The sequence below is a fragment of the Cucurbita moschata genome, unplaced genomic scaffold (assembly GCF_002738365.1).
Source record: "Cucurbita moschata cultivar Rifu unplaced genomic scaffold, Cmos_1.0 Cmo_Scf00011, whole genome shotgun sequence".
Taxonomy (NCBI): Eukaryota; Viridiplantae; Streptophyta; class Magnoliopsida; order Cucurbitales; family Cucurbitaceae; genus Cucurbita; species Cucurbita moschata.
The window spans coordinates 2806023-2813271 of record NW_019268527.1 but is presented as its reverse complement, the minus strand read 5'-3'; the positions used below and the strand labels follow the sequence as shown (position 1 = coordinate 2813271).

The following is a 7249-nucleotide window of genomic DNA, read 5'->3' as shown; positions in this document are numbered from 1 at the left end:
CCTCTGTAATCCGACGACTAGAGAGTATCGTAAACTCCCTTCGTCGATTCTTCACTACACTAGACCTGATCATGAACTTCATTATTGGAACTCAAAGACTGTTGGGTTCGGATACGATGTGCTGTAAGATGTGGTGACAATGTGGAAGCTCACACTTGAGAGTGCGGAAATGTCTGAAGCAAACTAACCCTAACTCATCCAATTTCCATTACTCGGTCACTGTGGAAATGTCTAAACAGTACACATCTACTGGCCACCCAAATTTCCATTTCCAGTCAGAATAAATTAATAAAATAAATAAAACTAAACAGAATCAGATTTTTTAATTAAAAAAAAAAAAAAATGAGAATCTTGACCATAATTTGGGTTGGTTAAAGAAGTGACATATAAGACTATTGTCAGACTTGGTTCATTAATGTGTAGAATGTGGCAAGGGTATTAGTCACACTAAAAGGCATGACTAGGAATTCAAAGGCTCAATAGCTAGTGACGCAAGTCATTTTAGGCTCATCTCCCTCGGCAATCTGAATTTGATAGTATCCCAACCTTTCGTCGAGTTTTGAGGAGTACTTCGCTCCATGTAGTCGATCGAACAAGTCTGTAATGATGGGCAGAGCGTACTTATTTCTTCGCTCCATTCAAAAATTCTGAATTTACCTTTGTGGGTCCTAATTCTCATAAAAGTAAGGTCAGTATTGAAATCGGAGTGAAAAGCAAACGAACAAGCGCCGAACAAAGGAAAAAAAGTGACTCATGCACTCAGAGGGTTATACACGCAATTTCATGCGTGCATATTCACACGCGAAATCCTGCGCAGTTGCAATTCGGAGGCAGCGGATCACTAGTCGGGTCAGGGCGGTTCATCAGATGCGGTTTGGTTTGCGTGATTCAGGTTATGCCTTTTTAACTCGCTCAATTATTTTATGCCCTTTTTTTTTAGCATGGAGGAACAAGTTATTAGTCGAGCTGATCGGATGTGTGCTATTTTACTTTTACTTGTCTTTGCATGTCCCAACCGTGTCTAACCATGTCCCAACCATGCATGTCCCCATAGTGTCGGGAAATGAAAAAATAAATAAAACGCCATGTCTATATATATACATAAGAAAGTCCAGAAAGAAATTAAAAAAAAAAAAAATAGAAAATTTCCAAACAAACTACAGCTACTTCGATAATTCAGCACCCAATATTTGTAAGATATTAAAATTGGTTAATTTTGTGTTAGTTTTAGTAAGTTAGTTCTTATTTATTATCTTATTATTAAAAAGATTTTATTATTCTTTAGCAAACACTAACTATATATATATATATATATATATATTCAATTTTGGTAAGTTTATTGTTCTTATCTTAGTATTAAATATAAATAAACAATATTTTTAAAATAATAATAAATAAAAATTGATACAGAATGATTATTTAAAAAACAAGTAATTATAAAACCCAAACAAATACTATTAATAAATACCTCCTCAAAACACAAAACGATCTTGAATAGTTGATAGCTATCAGATTTCTCTTGTATTGCAGCCTCAAAAGCAACCATTTCAAAAGCGTAGTAAGTATAAAATGTGTCCGCATTTGGGTTCAAATTGATGGCTTTAAAATTGGCTGATATAGCGTATTTGGAGTTCATCTGAATTTCGAGGGCTAATTCAGAATATTGATATTGTTTGAAAATTGAGGATGAACCCTTGCCCTCCTTTTTCCGCTCGAGTTTCCAAAATACCGAGTTTTTTTTTCCGAAATGTAACAAGCTGAAAAAGAAAAACACTTGGAATTTATTAAATAAACCAAATATAAATCAAATCAATTTCAAACTCAATGAATTTATTTAGTGCAATTAAAATTGATGACAAAATAAAAGTTGGGATAATAGAATAAATACCTGTAAGTTGAGTTTTTGGTTGGAAGTACAGGCAAGCTGAGGGAGGCCAGTTGGCCAAACTTCTTCGTGCATTGTAGGAGGTGGAGTACGCCATTGTAAAACTAATTGAAAATGATTATCAAGAGAATGACATGAATTGGGAGATTTGGAGAGTGGAGGAGTCTAAACTGATGCCACTTGAACACAGAGATTGTAATGATATACAAGAGAATGACATGAACAATGAAGATTGAAGATAATAGTTTTGGTGATTGTTGATTGTGGGTTTATGATTTTTAATCAATGCAGCTGTTGGTGGGATTAGTGAGTTCATATGGTTACAATGGAGATGAGATAGATTCAAAACTAGCCAAATCAGAAGCTCAGATCCTTGAACGTGTAGTAATGCATAATGAAAGCATAGGTTTGTCAGTTCATTGTATTTGTCATTAAAATATTTAAATCAAATAAAATAATAATAATACTTTTTATATTAAAAAATACACCATCTAAATAAATATTTTTTTAATAAAAAAAACCTTAATATTTTGTTCTTTGAATTTTCAAAATTAATTAAAAAGTTTGTTTTTTTTTTTTTAAGATTTATATTAATACCTTCAATTTTTTAGAAACTTAAAAAAAAATATATTTGTAATTAAAAAAAAAGGGTCAATAGGTGTCAATAAACCATTTTCATTAAATATTGTTTTTAAAATATTATAATAAAAACGACAGTATTTTTTAATTTTTTAAAAGAAGTTGAAAGGAATTTGTTAAAAATATTTTAAAGTATTTTTTAAAATGATATATATTTTTTTATGATAAATAGATGTGACATTGACATTGGCGTAAATATGCATGAAATAAAAAATATATATCTGGATGGAAATATGCGTGGAATAATCGGTTGTAATATTAAAATTTAAAATTTTCTTTACGGGTTATGTTTATTATATTATATTTTTGTTTATAAATATTATTCTGATATTTATTTTATTATTTTTTTTTTTTTTATAAATAAATTCCTTCCAGCCCGGGCCCATAACCCCACAAAACCCGACCCAACTTTTGTTTTTTTCTTTTTTTTTTTTAACTTAAAAACCGATATAAATCTTTAAAAAAAAAAAAAAATAAACCGATGATGTATTAAGACCCTATTTTGATTTTGATTTTTTGTTTTTGAAATTAAGACCCTATTTCTAAATTTGGAAAAATAAAACCCCATCTAATAATTTAAATTAAATATATTTTTTAATTAAGAAAGTTAAAAACCGTAATTGAGAAATTCGGAGGTATACGTCTAAATTTAATTATATAAAACATTCATTTTCATCCTCATCCTCAGGTTCCCAGAACGGGGGACGTAAAGACGATTTCTCTTGGTGAAGAGTAAATTGTGTCGACCCAAAACTGGTGAGTCTTCCCCTCCTTAGCTAGCTGCATGATGGCCTAGGTGGCCGGGTTTTTGGTTAGATGTTCTTCGATACTTTTTCGTATCGTTCCACTCAACTTACTTGCTTGTAGATGAGCTAACATGCATAGGGCTGCATATCCGCTCTTCCGACTTAGGGCATCTGTAGCTTGATTTGCTTTACCTGGCTTGTGTTCGAACTAAAAGTCAAATTTGGCCACACATTCTTGTCAATGCGCTTGTTTTGACGATAATTTGGGTTGGTTAAAGAAGTGACATATGGGACTCTTGTCAGACTTGACTACAAACTTAGCTCTCCGAGGAGGTACTGTCTTAAAGCTTGTAAATAGTGGACTAATTCCAGCATTTCTTTCTCGGATGTTCCGTACCTTTTTTCTACCTCATTTAGCTTCTGACTCTCGTATGCAATGAGGTGTCCCTCTTGCAATAGGACACCCCCTAGGGCGAAGTCTGACGCTTCCGTTCGACTTCAAAGGGTTTCGTCACATCGGCAATCCCCAAAATTCTTTAAGTTGTCGAAGGCTTCTTGACAACATGAAGTCCAACTCCACTTGTTTCACTTCTTCAGTAGTTCATTCAAGGGACCTGCGAGCTTCGTGAATCCTTCAACGAACCGCCGATAATAATTTGCTAACCCAAGGAAGGAGCCACTTCTATCACTTAAGAGGGAGTCTTCTAGTCCTTGATGGCTCTGACTTTCTCCTCTTCCATACCTACCCTGCCTGCTTCTATTGCGTGTCCAAAAAAATTGATTCGTTGTTGCACGAATGCACATTTTTCCTTGTTCACATATAGTTGGTGTTCTCCCAACTTTTTGAAAACTAACCGCAGTTGGTGTTGATGCTCTTCCATGGTGGAGCAGTAGACTAGTATGTCGTCCAAGTAGACTGCCACAAATTTATCAAGGTACCCATAGAAGACTTAGTTCATTAATGTGCAGAATGTGGCAGGGGCATTAGTCAGACTAAAAGGACCTCACGACTACTTTTATGCAACTCTTTTCGACAATAATGTGCAGAATGTGGTAGGGGCATTAGGAGCTTTCGCATGTCTGATAAAACCGGTAGTAAGTAGTTCATCCAGTTATTTTCATAGCTCCGCTAACTCAGGTGGAGCCATTCTATAGGCATTCTTTGTTGGGGGTTTCACCCAAGCATCAATCTGATCTCATGGTCTATGCCCCGACGAGGTGGTAATGTCTTTGGTATACTCTCTGACATTATTTTGCGGTACTCCTTTAGTACGCATTGTATTTCTATGGGAACAAATTCAACCGTTCCTTCGGTTTCAACCACAGGGGTGGCCATGAACGTTGGTTCGTTACGCGCAAAACCTCGTTTAAACTAGAGCACCGAAATCATCTTGATTCCATCAGGCTGTTTGATGCTTGTCTAGACAACAGTAGGGGTTGATCCTGTTATGACTAGGCATTTAGCCAAAGGCATGGGGATCACTTTACGTTCCAATAGGAATTTGATCCCAAGCACCACATCAAAATCGTCTATTTTGACGATCACAAAGTCCACTAGACTACTCCATGTTCCTAACTTGAGGGTAGTCTTTATCGCTTCCGAAGATTGGTAGGCCCACATAATTCATGACCTTCATCCTCCCCGAGTCTCGATGTCATCTAATGTTCAACCGATTCTCTTTACCCTCGGTCATGAAGTTATGGGTGGCTCCTGAATCGACCATCGTACTCTTGGCTGATTTGTGATTCACCCAAGTTTCCACGTACATGAGAACTTTTTCAATCGGATCTCTTTGCTCCTCGGTCTTCTTTTGAAGTGCAAATAGGAACCTTAGGGCTCCCATCCGAGGAGTTTCTCTATTCAGCTATTTTTCAGCTTCTTCGCTCTCAGATTTTTCGTCTGAGTCTACTTCTGCGTCTAATGCAGTTTGGAAGGCTTGTAATTGCGCCTTATTTGGACACTCATATACCCTGTGGTTCCCTCTGCATAGAAAACAGAATGGGGCTGTCTTCTCTCTCTTTCTCCCATTCTGAGAGGATTAGATGTATGGTTGCGGTTACCTCCACTCGAGGAGGCTTGATTTCGCCTAGTGTCTTGGGACTGTTCGTTGCTTAGATCGAACAGTTGTCGGATGGCTTCAGTCCTTCTGCGAACTAGAAAATCTTATCAAGATCGGACATCTATTGGATGTCCAACATGAGTAACGAAACCAGATTAACTCATTCAAGACTTCCAAGTCCATAACAGTCCAGAGTTAAAGGGTCTCTCCCTCTAAGCGTCCCTCACGACACCACTGACCGTAACATCAGGAGGGTCCCCTATCTAAACACAACTCAATTCTCAACAAGAGTACACCCTAGACATAACACAACACTCCAACTTATCATTCATATCATAAGTTCACACAATCATTCAACAGGAGTTTATGTATGAGTAATAATGCATACAGTCATACAAGTTGAACGGGTCAATAACATTCATCAACACCTGGAGCATAGATACACAAATTCTCTCATCCGCCAACATAGTATGAACAAATAAAAGTGGTAGTAAGATAGTCCAGCAAGCATACAAACATCGAGTATGAAGGACAAAGGAGATATATATATTTAATTTCCTAAGTACAGAGGATTATCAGATCTAGCCACCTAGGAGTAGTTTGCTCTAGCATGCATGCAAAATCAAGCGCAACCGACAAGTATTACTTCCTAATTCCATATGGTTACTTACAAGTCTGTCGCGTGTCTTCCCGAACTTGATTTATAGTCTTAACTGAGTCCCAAATTTACGAATTCTCTCTGCAGTAACCTAGTTCGCAGTAAAATAGGATTAGCACTAGAATCGGGATGAAAAACTAGCAATAAAAGCAAAAAACGAGTGAAAACAGGGGACCCACGCGCTTGCACATGCTTGCAGGAGCACCCACGCGCAAGGCGCACACGCAGAGGCACGTTTTGAGCCCCAATGGACGTAGACTTACCCCTCGAATATTTTGGGCGTGACACCTATCATGCAGGGACTGGCGGTAGGTTTCGGGTTGGACTACGGGTCATCGGGTTGCTTCACGGAGTGCGGGTTGGGTTTCTGGGTCAGCTGTTGGACGCGTGTCAGCGCAGGTGTCAGACGCGTCTCTCCACCGAGTGCTCGACCCGTGTCCCCCTTGTTGCCAGACGCGCCTCCTTCCTTTCCGACCGCCGCGTGTCCGTCGCCGATCGCCTGAGTTTATCAAATTTTCAAATTCCAGTCAAATTCCATATCAACCTATTTATCTTGAATTTTTTCTATCTTCCAATCCGTAACTCTAATTAAATTGATTCCTTCACGAGAATTGAAGATCTCAAGTCCACCTATCCAGATATATTTTTCTTACATTTTTTTTTATACTAACAGGGCTTAATAAATAAAGTCAAAAATTGAGAAAAATTCAGTTTGTTATCGAAGTTGGACAATTCTCGATTTCGTTTTCTGACGCGATCTTTGGCCCCAATTCCTATGAAAACTTGCAAAAATACTCACCTAAGGTATTGCAACTAGATTATTAAGATCTAAGACATCCGAAACTCCCGGATCTACGGCAAAATCTCGAAACAAAAGAGGTCGCAGACTTACCTCGCGTTCTTGCCCGTTTCTTGGCGAAAACGAACGATCCAAATGCTCAGACCACTCCTCTTGATCCTTGAAGTAGCTCTGGTAGGAGACCTAAGATTGAAAGTACTTCAGTGTTCGGGTTTGGGTATTTCTCCCTCCTCCTTCTTCTTCTTGAAAACCCTAACTCCTCATTTCTCTTCCTCTTTTTTTTCTTTTTTTTTTTTCTTTTCTTTTCTTGCAGTCCATTCAGGATGGTGTGCGTGGGAAAAAATTACCTATTTGCCCTTGGTTGACTTTGACCTGAATTTTCAATAAATCACCATTGTTTTCTGAGTTCCTTGATGCATCCTGAGTATTTCTTTCTTCTACATCGATTTGAAAATCACTCTC

At 37.5% G+C, this 7249-nt stretch overlaps 1 long non-coding RNA gene across 1 annotated transcript; it reads right to left on the bottom strand.

Annotated features, from left to right (window-relative positions):
• Positions 1 to 5695: 5695 nt before the first annotated feature.
• On the bottom strand, positions 5696 to 7016 carry LOC111449387. The gene is made up of 3 exons (XR_002711598.1): positions 6881 to 7016; positions 6252 to 6487; positions 5696 to 6079 (listed from the first exon to the last, which is right to left on the bottom strand). It is a non-coding gene; the product is annotated as an uncharacterized LOC111449387 (long non-coding RNA).
• Between the last annotated feature and the right edge of the window lie 233 nt (positions 7017 to 7249).